The sequence below is a fragment of the Malaya genurostris genome, chromosome 3 (genome assembly GCF_030247185.1).
Source record: "Malaya genurostris strain Urasoe2022 chromosome 3, Malgen_1.1, whole genome shotgun sequence".
NCBI lineage: Eukaryota > Metazoa > Arthropoda > Insecta > Diptera > Culicidae > Malaya > Malaya genurostris.
Window position 1 is genome coordinate 12855444 of NC_080572.1, and position 22311 is coordinate 12877754.

The following is a 22311-nucleotide window of genomic DNA, read 5'->3' on the forward strand; positions in this document are numbered from 1 at the left end:
CTTCCTGGTGGAACAACAGCTTGACCAAATTGGTACCGCATAAAGCATGGCTGGTCTGAAAATTTGTTTATAAATTAACAATTTGTTTTTTAGACAGAGCTTAGAATTTCTGTTTATAAGAGGATATAAACATTTAATATATTTATTACACTTTGCCTGGATTCCTTCAATGTGATCCTTGAAAGTGAGTTTTTTGTCATACGTTAAACCTAAGTATTTAGCTTGATCAGACCATGTCAATTCCAAGCCATTCAATTTGAGAATGTGATTATTGTTTGGTTTTAGAAAAGAAGCTCTTGGCTTGTGAGGAAAGATAATTAATTGCGTTTTTGCTGCATTTGGTTTAATTTTCCATTTTGACAGATAATCACTGAAAATATTTAAACTTCTTTGTAGGCGACTGCAGATCACTCTTAGATTTCTACCTGTGGCTAACAGACTTGTGTCGTCACAGAATAGCGATTTCTGACAACCAACGGGTAGATTTGGAAGATCAGAAGTGAAAATATTATACAAGATTGGAGCTACACTCGAACCCTGCGGAACACCGGCTCGTACGGGTAGCAATTCAGATTTACAATTCTGATAGCTAACCTGAAGAGTACGATCAGTTAAATAATTTTGAATCATTTTGATCAAATAAATAGGAAACTGGAAATCAGACATTTTTGCTATTAAACCTTTGTGCCAAACACTGTCGAATGCTTTTTCTATGTCTAGAAAAGCAACTCCAGTGGATAACCCAGAAGATTTATTTGATTTTATCATGTTCGTTACTCTGACAAGTTGATGAGTAGTTGAATGTTCATGACGAAATCCAAACTGCTCTGGTAAAAAAATTGAATTCTCATTTATATGAGTCATCATTCTTAACAAGATAATTTTTTCAAAAAGTTTACTGATAGAAGAAAGTAAACTAATTGGGCGATAACTTGATGTTTCTGCTGGGTTTTTATCAGGTTTTAGGATAGGAATTACTTTAGCGTTTTTCCATCTTTTTGGGAAGTAAGCTAATGAAAAACACTTGTTGAAAATTTTAACCAGGAGTCTCAAGGCAACATCGAGAAGATTTTTAATAAGAATATTAAAAATTCCATCATTACCAGGAGCCTTCATGTTTTTGAGTTTCCTAATAATTGATTTAATTTCATCAAAATTGGTCTCAAGAATGTCATTTGGTAATAACACTTGGGTTGAAATATGATCATACTTCAGTGAGACTTCATTTTCAATAGGACTCACAACGTTTAAATTAAAATTGTGGACACTCTCGAACTGCTGAGCAAGTTTTTGAGCTTTTTCACCATTTGTAAGAAGTATTTGATTTCCTTCCTTGAGAGCAGGAATTGGTTTCTGAGGTTTCTTAAGAACCTTAGAAAGTTTCCAGAAAGGTTTAGAATATGGTTTAATTTGTTCAACTTCTTTAGCGAAATTTTCATTTCGCAAAAGAGTAAATCTATGTTTAATTTCTTTTTGTAAATCCTTAACTATGTTTTTCATAGCAGGATCACGAGAACGTTGATATTGTCGTCGACGAACATTCTTCAACCGAATGAGCAGTTGAAGATTGTCATCGATGATAGGAGAATTTAATTTAGTTTGAGCTTTGGGAACTGAAAGATTTCTAGCTTCGATAATATAATGATTCAAATTATCAATTGCTGTGTCGATGTCCGCAGAATTTTCTAAAATAGTTTCATGATCCACATGATTTTCAATGTGAGATCTGTAATCCAACCAATTAGCTCTATGATAGTTGAAAATAGAACTAATTGGATTAATTATAGCTTCGTTGGAAAGTCTGAATGTTACAGGAAGATGATCTGAGTCAAAATCAGCATGAGTAATCGGTTCACTACAAATGTGACTTTGATCTGTTAGAACCAGATCAATTGTAGACGGGTTTTTCACGGAAGAGAAACAAGTAGGATTACTGGGATGAAGAACTGTAAAGTAACCAGCTGAGAGTTGATTATGCAGTATTTTACCATTACTGTTATTTTGCCTACAATTCCACTGGACATGCTTAGCATTTAAGTCCCCTATTACGAAAAATTTCGATCGATATCTTGTAAGTTTTTGCAAATCGCCTTTAAAGAAATTTAAATTGTTCGCCGGTGCATTGGAATGGCAAATATGCTCCAGCGATGAAATAAATTCCATGAATGGTTTCAACTTCGATTCCCAAGCTTTCAATAACTTTAGTATTGAAAGAAGGTAAAATTCGATGTTTAATTTGCCGTTGGACAAAAATGGCAACTCCACCACCAATTCCAGTAAACCTGTCAAATCGATGAACCACATAATGTGGATTACTTTTCAATTTTACATTTGGTTTAAGAAAAGTTTCTGTCACAATGGCAATATGAATTTTGTGAACTTTGAGAAAATTATAAAATTCATCTTCACTCGATTTCAAAGATCGAGCATTCCAATTTAAAATATTCAAATAATTATTTAACATCACTGTTAAATTTTAAATTCATTATAATATTATTTGCAAATTTCCATCCGATTTGAAATGCTTCAAAAAGTGATGAAGTCGAATTCATTTGGATGATCATTTGAAAAAGTTGATCTTGTAGGTAGATCATTTTATTTTCAGTTATATCGCCTAAATCGACTTCATTTAAAGAAGCGAATGGCATTGAAGGAATATTTGTAGGTAGACTGCCATTAGAAGAAGATGATTTGGCCGGTCTACCTATTAATAAATTGTTTTCGTTAGAAGAAGAACTGCAAGGCGGTCCTGTGTTTTGATTATTTACATTAGAAGAAATAGGAGATAGATTTCTACCTAATATACCAGCATAACTGACATTAGAAGAAGATGATGACGAGGTCGATCTACCTGTCAATAAATTGTTTTCGTTAGAAGACGAATTGGCAGGTGCCTTAGAAGAATTTTCAGGTATATTCTGTAAATTTAAGGTCGTTGATTTGACTTGTTGTCTAAGCGAACGAGCGTTTAAAATTTTTTCCCTGACAGGACATTTCAAATAATTGGATTTATGATTTCCATTGCAATTTGAACATGAAAATTTATCAGTGGTTTCATTCATTGGACAAACGTCTTTCGAATGCGATTTACCACAATTCAAACACCGTATATCCATATGACAATTTTTGGTTCCATGACCGAAGCCTTGGCAACGACGACATTGCGTTAAGTTAGCAATACGATTATGCCGTTTATAATGTTCCCAATGAATTTTAATGTGGGAAATGAAACGTACTTTTTCTAAAGTTTTCAAATTGTTTACATCACTTCGATTGAAGTGTATTAGGTAAAGTTCATGGGAAATTCCAGAGCGTGGTTTAGAAGTACCATTCGCTCTTTTTTTCATAAGTATTACTTGGGAAGGGGCAAAACCAAGCAATTCTTTTAGTTCATTTTTAATTTCATCAATACTTTGATCATTTGATAATCCTTTCAAGACAGCCTTGAAGGGTCTGTCTGATTTTATATCATATGAATAAAATTTATGAAGTTTTTCGGACAAATATCGAATAAGACGTTCGTAATCTTCCAATCCATCCACCAAGACTCGACATTCTCCTCTTCGTCCGATTTGAAATGAGACTTTTACTTCCGGGAGAAAAGTAGAAAGCTCAGTACGGAATGCTTTGAAGTCGGAAATCATCACCGTCACTGGTGGCATAGATTGATGTTTCTTCCCAGAACGACAAGCGTCCATTTTGGGAATTTTTGAAGAATTTTCTTCTATGTCGCTACAATCGGATTCAGGTAGAATCTCGTAAATATTGTTAGACGGCATAGGATCAACGGAAGGGAAATCCGTCCGTTGTCTTTTATTTTTACATTCAGATTCTATAAGATCGTGAATGTTATTAGAAAAATGTTGAATAACGGATTGTGATTTATTCCGTATTGAATTATTTTTAGCCTTAGGCTTGTTGCCTTTCCGGTTGGACGCAGGCATTTTTGAAATTAATGAAATTTTAAATTAAATTAACTAGGCTAAATTAGTCTTCGATTAGACTCCTAGCTAGCCTTAAAAAAGGCTGATTAATTTCTTAGTCACTCTAATATCACTCTCTGTATCACTTAGTCACTCTAATATCACTCTTTGTATCACTTAGTCACTTAGTTAGTGATTCAGGTAGCCTTGAAAAAGACTGAAGCCTTGAATCAATGAAACTCTAGGTAGCCAGAAAAAAAATTCCAGGAGCCTAGAGCTATACGCGTGCGGTGCGAACGACTGTTCAACACCGACTGAGCATGACACGGATCTTAATACCTCCTGCACGTCCAAGTGCATTAGGTTTATCTCTTTGCTCGCCTTCAATTCGACTAGATTGCATCTAGAAAATATTTCCTGATTTGCACGGTAGCGATCATTTACCAATTATAATCTCAATTAGCAGTAACAAAGGCCTTGCTAGTTCAGTTAATTTTCCATATGATTTGACAACAAATATTGACTGGATTAAATACCAAAGTAGTATCTCTAGTACCTTGAACTCAATGGAAGAGCTCCCCCCACTTAAAAAATATGACTTCTTAGTTTGTTCGAATCTGGAGGCCGCAGAACAAGCCCAGCTCAAACGATTTCTTGGTCCATCGTCTAACAGAAGGCCTCCAAACCCACGGTGGGACAATGAGTGCTCAGATACTAAACACGCGAAACAAAATGCTTTCAAGACGTTTTTAAATCGATAAGGAGGAATTCCACACAATTTTGAAAAATTATTGATTTTAGAAATCAAGTACAAGCGCATATTTCGGGCCAAGAAATGTAGCTATTGGAAACATTTTGTCGAAGGTTTGTCAAGAGAAAACTCAATGAGCACTCTTTGAAATACGGCCAGACGAATGAGGAATCGTAACGTAGGAAATGAGAGTGAGGAATACTCGAACCGATGGATATTTGATTTTGCGAGGAAAGTTTGTCCAGATTCTGTTCCTACGCATAGCATTATTAGGGAGTCTTCTCCAAATAATGGTTCCATTGATAGCCCCTCTTCAATGAGGCAATTTTCCATAGCACTCATGTCTTGTAGCAATAACGCTCCTGGGTTGGACAGAATTAAATTCAACTTGGTGAACCTTGCAAAAAGACGTTTGTTGGAGTTGTTCAACAAGTTTCTTGAGCAAAATATTGTTTCACCTGACTGGAGGCAAGTGAAAGTTATCGCCATTCAAAAGCCGGAGAAACCAGCTTCCAATCACAACTCATATAGATCCATTGTAATGTTGTCCTGTCAGAAAATTGTTCGAAAAAAATATTCTTCGACGAACGTCGAGACAAACGGTTTGTTGTCAGATACTCAGTTTTAGCTTCCGTAGAAATAAAGGGACGAATGATGATTGCCTTGCATTACTTTCGTCTGACATTCAAATTACCTTCGCTCGAAAACAACAAACGGCACCTGTATTTTTAGACATTAAAGGAGCATTTGATTCAGTTTCCATTGATGTTCTTTCAGACGAGCTTCATCAACATGGACTTCCAGCGATTATAAATAATTATTTGCACAACCTTTTGTCAGAGAAATGCATGTATTCACATGGCGATTTGGCAATATTCAGAATTAACTACATGGGTCTCTCGCAGGGCTTATGCCTCAGTCCGCTCCTGTATAATTTCTATGTAAACGACATTGACAGCTGTCTAGTAACCCCATGAACACTAAGACAATTGGCAGATGATGGCGTGGTTTCAGTTACTGGACCTAAAGCTATTGATCTGCAAAAACCATTGCAAGATACTTTAGATAACTTGTCCGTTTGGGCTGTTCATCTGGGTATCGAATTCTCTACAGAGAAAACAGAGTCGTCTTTTCAAGAAAGCATGATCCGCGCAGCTTCTGTTTCCTATGATGGGAAGAATGATCCAACAGGTTTTGATTTTTAAATACCTCGGGGTGTGGTTTGATTCCAAATGCACGTGGGGAGGACACATTAGGTATCTGATAACAAAATGCCAACAAAGAGTAAAATTTCTTCGAACAATAACAGGATCTTGGTGGGGTGCTCATCCGGAAGATCTAATAAAATTGTACCAGACAACAATACTATCACTGATGGAATATGGATGCTTTCGTCCGCTCCAAACTCTCATATTATCAAACTCGAGCGAATTCAGTATCGTTGTTTGCGAATTGCTTTAGGCTGCATGGATTCGACACATACAATGAGTCTTGAAGTTCTGGCGGGAGTTCTTCCATTGAAAGATCGTTTTTGGAAGCTTTCATCGCGACTGCTAATAAGATGTGAGGTACTGAATCCCCTGGTTATTCATAACTTCGAAAGGCTAGTTGAGCTTCAATCTCAAACAAGATTCATGACAGTATATTTTAACCATGTGTCAAAGGAAATCGGCCCTTCAAGATATATTGCTATCCGTGACAGCCTTTTAAATGTCCCTGACTCAACTTTAGTTTTCGACACATCTATGCAGGGCGAAGTGCGTGGAATCCCGGACACCTACGCTCGATGGAAATCCCAAAAATATTTACAAGTAAGTTCAGGCATATTGACTCTGAGAAAATATTCTACACGGACGGATCACGAATTGAAGAGGCTACTAGGATTGGTATATTCAACAATAATTTTTCGGCTTCATTTAGGCTTCAAGAACCTGCATCTGTTTACATAGCAGCGTTAGCAGCAGTTCATTATAGTTTGAGTATAATCGTCACATTACTCTCCAAACCATTATTTTCTCTTCACAGATAGCATGATACAATTGAAGCCATTCGCTCAAACGCTCAAACGGCAATGAAAGAGCCGATAGTTTAGCAAAACGTGAGCTATTGAGAATGAAATTTATAAGAGATCGATTGCTTTCAACGAATTCTATAGCGCGTCTCGCTAAAGAACACTTGCCAGCTGGCAAAGGCATGCTTCAGGGGACTGGATGTAAGTAGGGATTTCATTCGTGTGATGTCCAGACTCATGTTCAATCACTACACGTTAGATGCACATCTCCTTCGAATTGGACTTTCCGAGACTAAGAGCAAATTCAGCAGCTAGAAGTTCTATATGGAAGATCTATAATAGAGCAGAAACTGGAACAAATGTATCCCCAGCAAGCCGTTCTAGTTTTATTTATTCGACCAGTTCTTCTGTCAAATTTAAAGCTGGTCTACGATGCCGTTCTTTTTTTTTTGGTATATTTGAAACACGAGTAAAACACTGCTGGGGCTGCCAGTTTTTCTTGTTATAAAATTCAGATTTAAATTTTGTAACTGACATAAATTATGCATCTAGAACTAAAACATTCCTGAATATGCCCTAACCATTGTGCTTGTGGCGAAGGTTATCGCGATATTGATCATGTCGGTTGGACATGCGTGGAGTATCGTGATGTTAGATCTCAACTAATAAATTCGTGGCGTACCCAAGATAGACTATCCAATGCTTCGCGACATTCTTGCTTGTCGGGACCTTCCATTAGAGTTCCAATTTAAATTTGGGTTATATTTATTTTGTGTTATACTCCTTTGTCTTCCATGAATTCAACCAATAGCCAGCTATATTATATGAATAGCAGTGATTAACTGATACAAACAAACCTGAAATAGGTATAAGATCATGTACAAAATAAATAAATTCAATGTAATTTATAATAGCAAATCACTTGATAAAAACTGTATTTAGATTAACTAATGAATACCAACCTACTAATATGATATTCGAAATGTATTAGGTGTAAATTGCTATGTATTATGGATGCCACGGCGAAGAAAAACTTATGTATATTGCCTATGAAATAAACGTATTTATGGGAAAAAATCCACTACGTGGATTAAAAAAGGTTTTTCTTACAGGGTTGACAATATATGTGACATTGACGTACAGTTAACACAATTAGGCGTTGTGATAATGCCTTTCTCTTGTGGTTCAGTCTCATTTAACAACAAGTTTTTCATTACGATAATTCCTGGCACGAATTGAGTTCGTCAAATGGTGAGATAACTAAGTCCTCACAAATTCCTATCTCATGCCTCCCCGTGTGTCTATGATGACATTTGGTCAATAGAACGGTGTCGACTGGGTGCTATCGCCTTATGCGTTAGTAGATTATTGAGAAGGTGTGAAAGAGATACAAGCTAAACTTTCAGAGATACAAGCACAAGTTTTCAAGTACATAGTATTTTACTGCCGTGTTTGATGTAAACGTGAACTGCAACTGTAACCATGAAATTTCAAGTGCACGCTGAACGAAATCGGTTTCCCAACTAGGTTTGTTTCATTCAAGAAAACAAACCTAGTTGGGAAACCGTTGTTTTCAATCTATTGAGATTCTCATGCTTCCTGCTCACCTAACAAGCTTGTAGACTGATATTTCAGCGAGCTCAAACGAAAAGATTAAGTTATTGATGTAATTCATGCTTGATAATATTTTCTATATTGTAAATGAGAAGCGGGGTGTTTTTTTCAGGTGGGTTCTCCGAGATGGTTAAGGGGGGCTTTCTATTAACCGATTAACATCGTTGTTGTATTTGCTTTCATCGATAAATATATTATCAGAGAATGTAATTGTGAAGTTTCAAATACATTCGAAAGTATATTTATTTAAATTAAATCGCGTTAAAACACGCCATTGAAGCGCGTTCTTTCGAATAAACTCGATTTAAGTAAATTACTATTCATTGTCTTGAAATTATGCTTATTTTGTGTAATGATTAACTTGAACCTCGAATATGTATGAAACTATTCATTTTTTAAGAAAAAAATCCAAGAAAAACTAAGAATACTTGGTTATATGTTGATGCAACGCTGAATTTTGAAAAGTCATATAGTTGTTGAGGTTAACGCACTTGAGACAAGCCTAATGATTCATTTGATATAACATTAGTACATATTTTTTACTTATTCAACTTTCGGATGACAATGAATTTTTTACATTCACCCTATGGAGATGCTCAATGTGTCTTCAATTTTCATTTTTTTTGCATTTATGTTTTTTCCTTTTATTACCCTCAGACTTGCATCTGAAAATATTTCAAACGGAATTGTCATTTTGCCTAGCGTTTCAGCATTCTTCCTAAGTTAGAAAGACCTCAACTTACTTGATAAGAAAAGCAACCTCATTCCTTAAATAATGGAAATTTTCTAGAAATAGCACATAGAGCTTCCGCAGTCGTCATAATGTTATCGTGTGACCAATGTACGAACTGTAAAACAGTGACCAGTCATTTTCTAATCAGAGATGAACCAGTTTGATAAACCGTTCGGGCTCGGCTTTTTACTTGTCTTCACAAAGAAAAGACCATCCGCTTCCTACATGGCACACATTCGCTTAGGACAATTAACAAATTAAGGCATATTGTTCTTTAACCTTCGTAATTAATTAGCATCGCATGTTTATTTCAAAGGCAGAACAACCAAATTTGACGTCGTCGGAAAATAATTAAGTCCATTTATCATCGCGTTCTCACTTTTTGACGCACAAAGATTCTTGACAAGACAATGTTAGTAAAGTTTGGTCCCTTTAGAGATAGAACAAATTTGTGTGAACAACGGTGTTAGTAAACAGTTTCTTTTAATAGTAATGTGTGAAAATAATTCGTATGTGCCAGCCAAAATCAAATCGGTCTCTCTTAGTAATACAGCCTGAATTCATACTGGAAAGTTTTCGAAAAAATTACCGAGTGATGAAACCTATGAGAAGGTAAATTTAGGGTATTTGAAATTGGTAATTAGAAATCCGTTTCAAGGTACTGTGATTGTATGATAAATTCTTAGGCAAGTACGTGATTTTTAGGGCGTTCGTATCTGTGCGCAAAAAACTAAGAATATTATCATCGATAAACGAAAAAAAAGTCATCGTACATTTTCTCTAAGAGTGTTACCAAACGGGCTACACTTTATAATTCTTCTCTACTTAAATGTTAATTTGCTTTATGTCTGGATTGGCATTAATATGTAGCGAATTATAGATTTGGGACACTGCCAACACAACTTTCCCGTCGGAAGCCAGAAGCCCGACATTGTAGCATTCAATTTTCAACAGACACTACCGTTGTGGTAAATGCCATCTTTATTAAGATTGTGATCTCAGACAAAACATTATATTTTCAACGATTTGGCGCCGATTAATGGCATGTACTGTCATCATGTTTGCTGAATTGTCATGCAAAAAGTCATACATTTGCTGCGGCCGGTATTGTACTTACTGTAACAGAATTGAAATTTAAACGCAACACACAATCGTGAAATGGCTAGGACAATTTGTTTCCTCCTTCAGTTCAGTTGTACATACGGTCTATGTGTTCTTCGACTTGTATGCTAATTCGACGATGGCGTTTTTATTGGTCATATTTTTACTGGAATTTGAATCCCTGCATATGTACCGCAAAGCAACCAAGTTGAACAGTTAAATACTAGTGGGGCACTCGTATACTAGAAATAAGTGTCCTGTCATTTTGCGTTGACTGGTGCATGTTTTTTCTCCGGTACTGTATGCGGTATAGTATTAGATAAGGGTCATTGCTCGAAGTTTCACTATGGATTTTCTGTCGCACAAGAGCAGGATAAAACCATTAGAAAATAAATGAAACTGTGTGTTTGTTAATGTCGAGCAACTGAATCATATTTTTATGATAATGTGAGTGTGCTCCACTGTCTGAATGCAATTTTCAGAAAAAAAGATGTTCCACATGCAAGTAATTTTAATCCCAGACTCGAGTATGTGTATGTGTATTTTAAATATTCCAAAAATCCATTTCGTATATAGATCAAATCGTCTTCCAATGTAATCATCCCACCCCACTGCAATGTTTGCGGCAAATAAATTCAAATATTTCAGGTAGATTAAATGCAATTCAATCTCTCATGAATGGCAAGTAAGCGACGTGTATTCAGTTCATTTTTTTAGTTTTATTTCTAACATCTGCATTTATGAATCTACTTATGAATCCTGATAATACAGAAGATATCAGGAATCCGAACTAATTGGCTCATGTGACACGTTCCCCTAGTTATTTGGAATTTGGATTTGTGTCTTGTCGTAGCTTCTCATCATTTTTCTGATGAGAAGGGAAGGATAAAAGGGAATCGAAGGGAATTGGGAAGTAAATTCGGTACCCCATAAGTGATGCCAAACAAAAAATAAATTCATTTAGCACAGATTTTCTGGTGCAATGCTGATTGCATTCCACAGAGCATCGCGTAGATTTCTGCTTGGAACACAGTACCGTATCTGAATGAGATTGCTCTAGCCTCATTACACAACAGTAGACACCAGCACCAGCACGCCATCCAACAGAGAACCGTCCCTATAACAAACTATGTGTTCATCATGTTGTCGTTCCAAATAACCAGACAACCATACCTTACGAATAGAATATCTCACATTGAATGTTTGAAAGGAAAACTGCATGTGGGAGTTAGGTCACTAGGGGCGAGTAAATACTCATCCCAGGTAACCATTGAAGACCACAAGCGAGTGTGGCTAGTAGCAGAGTCTATAGGGTTACTGTTCCAAAGCCCTGTAATCTTAAGACGGTATGCACAAGATAATTCTTCTTGTTTTAGGAACACATGTAGTGGTTTAATGCACAGTAGCGCCTCTAGAGCAGCAGTAGAAATTATCGTGAATGCTCCTGTCATCGCCATTAGGACCATCCTTTGGAGATGATTTAGCTTTGACTGAACTGTCGTAACTTCTCCTTTCTGCCACCATACAAGACATCCATATGCTAAAATTGGTCTAACTATAGTTGTGTAGATCCAATGAATGTCCCCATGATTTTCCAAAAGCTCGTCTACATTGACCGAAAGCCATGCAAGCTCTTTTAATCCTGAAGCCAATGTGAGCAGACCAATTCAGTTTTGAATCAAGAATAACCCCGACGTATTTAACTTGATCAACCACAGTGACCTCTGAACCGAAGAACTATAGCAGACGAGCTCCTGTGATTTTCCTACGATGAGTGAAAAGCACCATTGATGTTTGGCCCGAATTTACAGATAATCCAACCTGACAACACCATTGCTCAACAGATCGCGGGGCTTGCTGCATTATATCAAAGAGAGTGTTAATGCTTATACCGGTCATCAATATATGATAATCGTCGGCTAAACCATAAGTCGGAAATCCAAGGTTATTAAGTTTCCTTAACAAACCATCAGCGACTAGGTTCCATAAAAGTGGGGATAGTACACCACCTTGAGGACACCCACAGACACTCAGCTTTCTAATCTCTGCTTGCCGAAGCGATGAACAAAGAAGTCGATTACTAAGAATTGCGTGTATCCAATTTGTGATACTTGAAGGTATGCCATGACCACGGGCTGCTTCCAGAATTGAATTGAAAGACACGTTATCAAAGGCACTTTCAATATCTAGGAAAACTCCCAAGCAAGATTGCTTTTGTGAGAAAGCTTTTTCAATGTTGTACACAACATCATGTAACAGGGTTGTAGTGGACTTTTCACACTGGTAAGCATGTTGCGATTTCGGTTGAAGCGATAAACTTTTTCTCGTTATCAATCGAGTTCATCTTATATAAATTATCAACATATTTTTAAATACGAACTGAATTTTCTTTTCATTTAAAGAATACGCTTTTTAACTTCTCTTACAAAAACTAAAAAAAACTACAGTGTGTCTACTTTAAAGAATAATATAAATTTAAAAATGATAAGATTGGTACTTTTACTTAACCTATCAGTGCACTGAAACAATGATCGATGTATAGTCGCTTGAATGTGTTAGTAGTGAGATTATTATTTTACGAATCATGATCTGATTTAAAGACTTGTCTAACAATGGTGAGAACAATATTTTTTTGCACCATTCGTTTTCCTACGTCACATGAAAACCCTTCTAAAAGTGAAACTGAATATATTTTTTTCATTTCTATTTATTCTACTCATTCAACCTTTAATCTAGCGTAATGTTCATTAAAATAAACATTTCATATCAAGGCACAAAAACAAAAAAAAAACAATCAACGCTAGAGTAAATAAATTCGTCGATTCGAAATGTATACAAATTGAGCATGGTTTCAATGTAAACTTTTCCATCAGTGGACATAGCAACAGTGAGCAATGGCTTCGTCAGGCTGACATTATCTCCTGCCAGAACATTTTTTCCAAAGATCGAATAAGATTCAACAACGGAATGCTGTTGTGACCGACTTTCGAGTAGACGATGTACCTTATGATCAAAAAAGAACCGGAATTTTCATTTTAAAATTCCCGTGCTTGTCCAATCGGTAAACTTTTATTCTCTCAACGTTGGCAACACTTTTATACACAATCTGTCAAATTTTGACGCATATCGTAAGATAAGTTTTTGTTTGGCGTCTATACAAAAAAGTTGAAAAATTTTCGTGTGGGATTTTTATAATGGATGAAAATTTAGAACAACGTGCGTGCATCAAATTTTGTGTTGCAAATGGATTTAAGTGTTCCGAAATGTTGAAAATGTTAGAAAAGGCCTTTGGTGAATCGTGTCTAGGAAAAACACAGGCATACGAGTGGTATAAACGCTTCAAAGGTGGTCGTACAAGCTTGGATCATGATGAGATCCCTGGCCGCCCAACAACATCTGTTACTGAAGAAAACATTGAATCGGTGAAGCAAATCGTGTTGCAAAATCGTTCTGTACCGATTAGAGAGATTGCTGTGTTGTTGGCAATCATCGCAGAAAATCGAACCGATGATTCGAACAGATGATTCTCATACTAGGTTACAATATTTCAAAACCCTGCTGTGGAGTTTTCACAGACATTTTCATAGCCACAACTTATACAAAAGTTATATGCAGTTAGAATAAGCGGCAATAGTAAAATGATTTTATCGCAATTATTCACTGCCCATATAGAATCGGATTGCAAAACGAGAATAAGCGACCGTTTGTTGCTTTAGAGAGAATCCCCACAGCAGCATGCTAACCCGTGATGCTTAGACAGGTCATCGAGAGAAATTCGCTCTCGCATTCTCTGTTAAATGAACCATGCCGGTTGTTTGTTGCCGAGATGATATCCGTCTCCCTTTGATGGCCTGATTGAATCGTGTGAAGAGTTGGTAGAGAGCGTTCTTTGATACCGTCAAACAGTTATTAAAATTTTCAGTGTCTTATTACCCAAACGAAAAAAAACCTTGAAGGGCTCGTCTAATGGATTGAGGTACAGGTGCACAAGTCCTTAAAACATTAGAACTGGCGTTTTGTTTACATATAGGCAAGAAAAAACTTCGTATCATTTCTCTACTTGCTACCAACACATTTGGTTCGAGAATAATTCATGGTGGACTCGACGGATTGTGCAGTGTTCTGGAAGGCGCTCATAATTCCGGTCAACTAGAACATTTTTTTTCATCATTTTTGTCGTTAATACGACTTACTTTACTATGGGGCGCCTTTTCAAAATTTACCCTCTGAGAGAGTGATAAGTTTTTGATCGTGGATATCTCCTGTTGTATCTAATGAACCAACATAATTCTTGCGACATGCCATCGGAAATATGATCACAATTTTATGATAAAATTTTCAGTTGTGTGACATAATCTCAAATAGTTCAAAATTAATGTTTTCTTAAATGTTTGGGTTAAACGAGTGTCAAAGAGGATAATTCATAAGGCGCGTTTTCCTTTCTCGTATTTTGAAAGCTCATAGCTCAGTGATCTGTAAAAGGATTTATATAATCTAACTTCCAATAGAATCGAAAATTTTCAACTTGAACGTGTATTGCAACAACATCGAAGTTTTTCAATAGTACACTATTGAAAAACCTGTTTGATTTAACCCATGACAGCACCAGCCAATCAGAACGCGAGATGTCTGCATCTATACAAGAGCATTAATAAAAAAGTTGAGTGGTTCATTTTTCCTACCATTTGCTGAGCATCTGTTCCCGAAACAAGACACACGAGAGCAACATCGAGGACCTGTCGTCTCACTGTTTCCCGTTCTGCGTACAAGAAAAGGAATTTTGGCAAAGGGCTTTCCGTGCACCGCTGCCAGTAGCAGGTATAAAATGAAATGTGATGTGAGAAATAGCGTCATTTAAGTTACAGCTGCTACTCTGAACGCACGAGACACCGTCAGCACGATGGCACCGAAAACCGGTAGAAAGGCAGCAAGGCCCATTCAAAAGCACTTTTTAGTGCTAAAGATAATCATAAAGAACTAGTTGAATTTTGTGGCTTTCCTACCATTTTCCGAGCAACTGTTGCCGAAACAAGACACACACGAAAAGTTTAAATAATTTACACCGTCATCAACACATTCAATTACGAACGGCAATGCGAAAGCGAAAGTGATGATGTTGAACACATCTTTATACTAGTATAGGGTCTTGTGAAAATATGCCATTCGAAACAGGGTTGCCATATATACAGATTAATCTGTATTTTATTTGAAGTGAGTTTTGAAGATAAACAAAAGGAATAAATATTGGTTACATAATGTATTCATTGAACACATTGTATGTATTGTACGGGGACCGAAGAACATTTCGCCGAATGGGTCATCTCTCCGGAAGAGTTATTTCGCCGATATATATATATATATATATATATATATATATATATATATATATATATATATATATATATATATATATATATATATATATATATATATATATATATATATATATATATATATATATATATATATATATATATATATATATATATATATATATTATATATATATATATATATATAATATATATATATATATATATATATATATATATATATATATATATATATATATATATATATATATATATATATATATATATATATATATATATATATATATATATATATATGGCGCGTACCCAGAAAAAAATTTCGGTGGGTGTTTCAGAACATGTTGATCAATTTCCATACAAATGGAACTTTTTATATAATTATTTGAAATTTTTTTATTGTGGAGTCGTTTGTTGAAAATTATTCATTTTATTTTTTACTTATTTGAAAAAAAGAGTTTACATAATATCATACGTTTTTGAATTTCGGAGGGGGTTTGAACCCCTAAAACACCCCCCTGTATACGCGCCTGATATAAATATATATATATATATATATATATATATATATATATATATATATATATATATATATATATATATATATATATATATATATATATATATATATATATATATATATATTTTATATATATATATATATATATATATATATATATATATATATATATATATATATATATATATATATATATATATATATATATATATATATATATATATTATATTTTTATAGATTTTTCTGTATTATTGTTATTATTATTATCATTATTAGTATTAAAATTACTCTTGCATACCGAAGATCGTCGATACATTTCAGACCAGGTCATTGCAATTGTCTCGTACTGAAATTTCGAGAAGAATCTGATATCTTCAAACTTCATAGCTTTAATAAAAATAAACTACAGCAAATTAAAAAGGAATTGTTTCAAGTTTGGAATATACAGTTGTAGAATAGTAGCCGTTTAATGTACCTAACCTGTACTTTAATGTAGGGGCATCGCTTCAAACTCTATCAGTGAAAAAGGAGAAAGCTTGCACAATTCATACAATCAATCAACTAACTGATATTCGGAAAAGTGATGGGAGCGTGATGAAGTTATGATTATGATGGTTATGATTATGATGGTTTCAAATCAAACTACTCCTAAGTGTCTTTTTCACGAAAAATGATACATGAAAAACTGCAACCGGAACAGAGATATTTTGTTTATCAATTTATTACCAAAAAGATTGATTCGATGTTAGATACCACAAAAGAAATTCACAATCAGAAACTTATCACTCTACCATGGAGTAAATTTTTAAATACCGATAGTCAAGTAAAACATATGCTAATCGGAAAACTACTAGTTTTGCATTTTATTTTGCCTATCAGCATATGGTACTTTCAATGATTGTGCCTTTTACTTAAACTTCGCTGATGTAATAATGATTTTAAATCATCTAGTGCTGTGATAATATCTTTCTCATTATTGTTAATGTAAGAAAAGGATACATTTCGTTGGGAATCGAACCCAGGTGGGTAGCGTGAAAGGCTATGACTTACCCATCACGCTATACCCGTTCCCCTAAGAGGATACATGTTCCATTGTCCATGTCAGTTTTTTCGTATTCACGACATCCAGTTATGTCTCTGACATTATCCACCCGCCTTTTTATTTTTTCGTGGATATACAGTGCAATAAAACCATAGACACGTCTGATAATTCAGCGATAACCGAACGATCGGTAATCAGTTCAATTACCGAAAGTTCAGATGATGAAAATTCGGTAAAATTACCGAATTCTGCGAAATGTTCTAAATGTGTAAGGTTGAAATTTACTATCGCATAAAGCGCAAAGACAAGACCTGACAATTGGCTTCTTATTATTGCTATGTTATTCTTGTTTTCGTCACCTTAACCATGCTTTAAATATTCCAAATGCTGGATTACATTTTGGTTACAGTGATGTCAGATTTATTGCTCATATGCATTCATTTATTTCTAAAAAATTCAGCACCACGAGAATTATTATATATTAATGAATTCCGTTCTGAGTTAGATAACCGAAAAATAATAATTCATAACTCCTCCCAGGCATTCCACGATAAGTAAGCAATTTTTGCATTGAAAATCGTTGACCTAAAATTTTGTGTTAATCATCTTCACATGAGACAAAAGCAATTAGAATGTAGAAGAAAACTCGTTCGATAGAGGCATACTTTATATTTAGTAATAGTATTTATAATAAAAATATAAGAAATTAAATTGAAATTATTGATGGAAAAGTATCTTTACCTTAATTGTCACGCTTTGTTCACACGAATCTTTACGAGTATGTATCGTGAATTGATCGAATGATCGGCACTAGCCATTGTAGCTGTAAACATTGGTAAGATTGCTTCCGTGTTCTGATCCGTTCAAATTATACATAGTCAATCGAATTCGGTATATTTTATGCGGTTTGTTAGAATCGTAATGCGTTTTTATTGCGGTAATGTTTCTCGAGCAGTATTTTTGTATAGTTTCATCCACTGTTTTTGTTATTATTTTACGTAAAAAAATAAAACCCCTCAATGACATGTATCCGTATACGAAGATTGTAGTGTGTAGCCAATACGAATTCAGAATTTATGGTCACACCGATTATGCCAGCTTGAATATAATGTGAATATTGTTTCGTTTGCTTGATACGATAATTCGATGTTTATTTTGGCATTTTGCGTTTTGTTGATAATGGTTTCGGAACTTGAACAAAATTGAACCTGTTTAGTTCTATAAATATTTCGAGCAACAGCTGACACACCATGTCGACATTGCATCTTGCTTTCATTCAATTCTTTTTTGGTGGCCATTGGCGGTCGACACAAATGATTTAACCATTAGTATCATCCGACTCAGAGTCAGTATCTAACCTCACGCGGATTAGTTCGGTTACGGAACATTACCTTTACTGCTGATATCGTGATGAATAACCACACTGAGAGCGAGAGAAAGATAACCGCCACTGGTTCGTCCCGGTACATCTTGAATTTATAAAATGTTTTTATTGTTGACATCTGCTTTGCTAATTCTTGCTACTACATTTCACCGTGCTGCTAAAATCGTAACCATAACCAATTAAATTTCACAAATCACTCGTTTCGGTTGTTGCAAAAACTATAAACAGTTGAGTTAACAGAACTGTCTCTTTGACTTTGCCGTTCTTGATCTTCTATTCGTGAACCTTTCGTCGGCATGTTACTTTGTCGGTGGTTGTGATTGCGACTTCGAGGAGGTATTACGGAAGAAAACATCCGTAATTTTTTCTTCATTGGATCAAGGCCAAACTGTGTTGCACTCATGCGTGTGCACTTGCATTTAGCTGTCAATCGGTTGTATAGAGGACTTCATGGCCGCCCACGACCGAGGCATCGTGTGTACGCTGTCAAGATGGATGTCGTTAGTTCATTCGATTACAGGAAAAATAACATGTTCGAAGGCAGTGATTTATTCGCTGAGATGTGAACGATTTTGTATTTTAATTTTTCAGAGCAGAGTTGGAGTTAAAACGAAGCTGTCCCAAAATTGATGCATTCAAAATTTAGCTTGTGCTAAAAACGATAATTGCTTTGCTAAATAAAATGACTGATTCCTCTGAGTTCCTAGGGTAAATAATGACGTTTTTTGCTTGATGGCAAACCTAACCCAGTTTCCACCCTAACTGCAGTCAAACCGTTTGTTTGAAGTCAGTTTCGAAGTGAAAAGTGTTTGATGAAACTAGCCAGGGTCAGTTACAGTTTTCTCAAGTGAAAACGACATAAGTGTCTTCGACTTGATCCCGCATCAGTCCTCCAGAATCAATAACAGGAACTACTAAGATAATAGTGAAATAACCTTACCATAACCCCGAATATCTTCAGAGTTAAAGTCTATTCGCACTATTCCGGGACGATCCGGGACGTTGTTTTCCTCATCAGCGATGACTGAGCTGCCGGCGTGTTCATGTAGTAGAATACCGGATCCGGCATAAAATCTATTTGGTTGCCACCGATATTCCTCGCCGAGTTTTTCGCACCATCGGCACCGGGAAAAACTCGGCGAGGAATATCGGTGCGGCGTGGTTGCCCTCTGTTTTGATTTTACAAGCAGAGTAGTTCTAAAATTAGCCTGCACTCTGCAAACATCGGTCGCATAACAATCGGGACACCCGTCCGAAAGCAACTTATCTTAATCCACTTAACGGTGTCAAAATGCCTTTCCTTATGTATACCAACTTTGTGTATTTGAACGAATTTTGAAATCCGCTATCATTAAACTGTTCTGTAGACGACTTAGAATATGCATTAGGAAAATAATTAAACCATAATTTTAGATAGTAAAAGGGAAAACAAATCAGGAAAACTACTCACATTATCCTATCCGAATATTTTCAATTGTAGCATTGCAGACGAATCGTCGAATAAAAATTTACGATAAGAGACGCGGAACGGCACATAAAGCAAATCCTTTAACTGCTTTCCTGCAGAGCAACACAGGGTGTGAATTAAAGTAATACGGACGCTATCGGAATAATAAGATTCTCTTTAAATACAGCGTCATTGCACGTTTAAGGCAGCATGAGGCATCACTAGCGAAATAGAAAAAAAACGCCCGATCGTTGAACTGCATAAAAACGTTTTCCCCGAATTAAGTAATCGAGTTTTGTACCTGGCGTAACTTTCCGCAGATTTTAATTCCATAACTGTATTCGTCAGTCTTTTTCACAGAAAAAACGGCTCTACGTCTTAACGAGACTAAAACAAATTCCTAATAAATTTTCCTCTTTCTAACATAATTTGTTCTAGTTATTACCATTACATAAAATTATAAACAAGTCATGCCGCCGAAATCTTCAATTGCCATGTTATAGCATTGAAATTATTTTCAAATAAAGAAAAATTTATAAATGATAGTGTTGATGCCCATTTAGTTTATCCAAAGCTACATCTGAAACATTGTCTATTTTAAACGAAGTTATTTCTCTTTTGATTCAACTCTCCAGATGGATTTGTATTCTTTAGAATGTAAGTTACAGGTAAGCTAGGTGTCTTTACCAATTACAAGGATTCAATTTTTGGAGCATCGAGATAAATACAAAACTAGTATTTGAAACGTCATTTTGTCATATTTAAAAATGAGGGGATATTTTGTACAATATTTTCAGTTGAATAATCCATCCGGCGAAATCACTCTTTCGGCAAAATAACTCTTTCGGTGAAATAACTCTTTCGGAGAGATGACCCATTCGGCAAAATGTCCTACGGTCCCCGTACAATACATACAATGTGTTCAATGAATACATTATGTAACCAATATTTATTCCTTTTGTTTATCTTCAAAACTCACTTAGAAATCAAATTTGTATTGAAATTGAAAGTTTGGTAAAATCACGAAAAATCACCATCATTATCACGTTTGTTAGTATCTATAGTGTTTCGAGTGTTTGCTTCCTAATAATTTCCCCGGAGAAAGCTTGTTACTAATTATTGATATAATTACGGAACGACAGTTGAATTGTTTTGCGATCATTGAGAAATTTGCGGTTATCAATCAATGAAAGTAACCATTTTCGATCAGGAAGATTTTTTTTCAAGAAATGTACTCTTTGTATCATTGGTTGAAATCCAGTAACCAATATACCCCACTTTTAGCTTTTAACTCCTGCAGAATCCAAAAAAGGAAATAATAGTGATTACATTGATTTTCCTACTACAATGAAAGCATAGTAGTTGTTTGCACCCGCTGTTGTCGTCAACATGTGAGTTGTTGTATCAGAAAATCAACAAAACCCTGCCGTGTCGGCTGTATTACGGATTGAAACGGATTTTGACAACGAGCGAAGTAGTCGTTCAAGAAACCTTGCGCCAATCACAATCGTAACATTTAGCTTATCTTGTAACTACAGGCGTATCGTAATTACTTTAGGGTTTGAGGTTAAACATTTGATCTAATTTAACTACCTATAGATAAGATATTTTTTCTTGAAAGTTTGTATCCGATAGCAGTATGCATGCAATTTGATACAATACTATAATTATACTGTTTTTAATGAGTATTTGAGAAATGCAATGAATAAATTGTTAAGAAGAAGAATAATTACAAATAATGTAAACATTGCCATACTGTATTACCTGGAAACGGGTATATTACATGCATTGAAATGAAAAACATTTTTTTCCGATTTGAAATGAGGCCCGGAGGATCGAATGTCTAATACCATTTGACTCAGTTCGTCGGGTAGCATCAGCTTTTCTCGGAGATGGTCGGACCGATTTTCATGAACTTAGATTCTAATGAAAGGTTCTATACAAAACTCCTGAATTTTGTTTGAATCTGACTTCCGGTTCCGAAATTATGGGGTAAAATATGCAAAAATCAGTACTAGCTTTTCTCGAAGATGACTGAACCTATTTCTATAGAAAATTTCTGAAGTTGGCGTACCGATTTTTACAAACTTGGATTCAAATAAATGGTATTATGGTCCTATACAAAACTTCTGAATTTCATTTGGATCCAACTTTGGGTTCCACATTTATAGGGTAAAGTGTATTAAAAATTTTATACCATCACTTAAAGGGGCGAAACAAACAACGTATATTTTTTCAACTGGCCTCTATGTCGAGCTTGTTAGACATTGCCCATGCTAGAACAAATACTACGCTTTGATATATGTAAGAGAAGCGATCTACTAATCAAATTTTATATTGTTTTCAGTATGCAGTTGACCATATGATGACCGAATCATGTCCTCTTGTCTACCTTTGGGAACTGCAAACGGTGTGAACAATATCGTCCAAAATCTGAACACCTAGCAGTTTAGTTG

General features: G+C 35.3%; 2 protein-coding genes across 10 annotated transcripts in view; both read left to right on the plus strand.

Moving 5' to 3' along the window:
- The window catches only part of LOC131434988 (cAMP-dependent protein kinase catalytic subunit PRKX), a 138173-nt gene that overhangs the window by 77774 nt on the left and 38088 nt on the right, over window positions 1-22311 (plus strand). The window lies entirely within an intron of this gene.
- Window positions 18366-22311, plus strand: part of LOC131434987 (uncharacterized) — a 29686-nt gene continuing 25740 nt past the window's right edge. Inside the window, exons 1-2 of one of the 5 annotated variants that reach the window (XR_009230417.1) lie at window positions 18366-18487; window positions 19889-20344. The gene's annotated coding sequence lies outside the window, so the exon portion shown is untranslated. Of the gene's footprint in view, window positions 18488-19888; window positions 20345-22311 lie in introns of those variants that run through there. The other 4 variants (XR_009230418.1, XR_009230419.1, XM_058602382.1 and 1 more) reach the window with 4 other exon arrangements.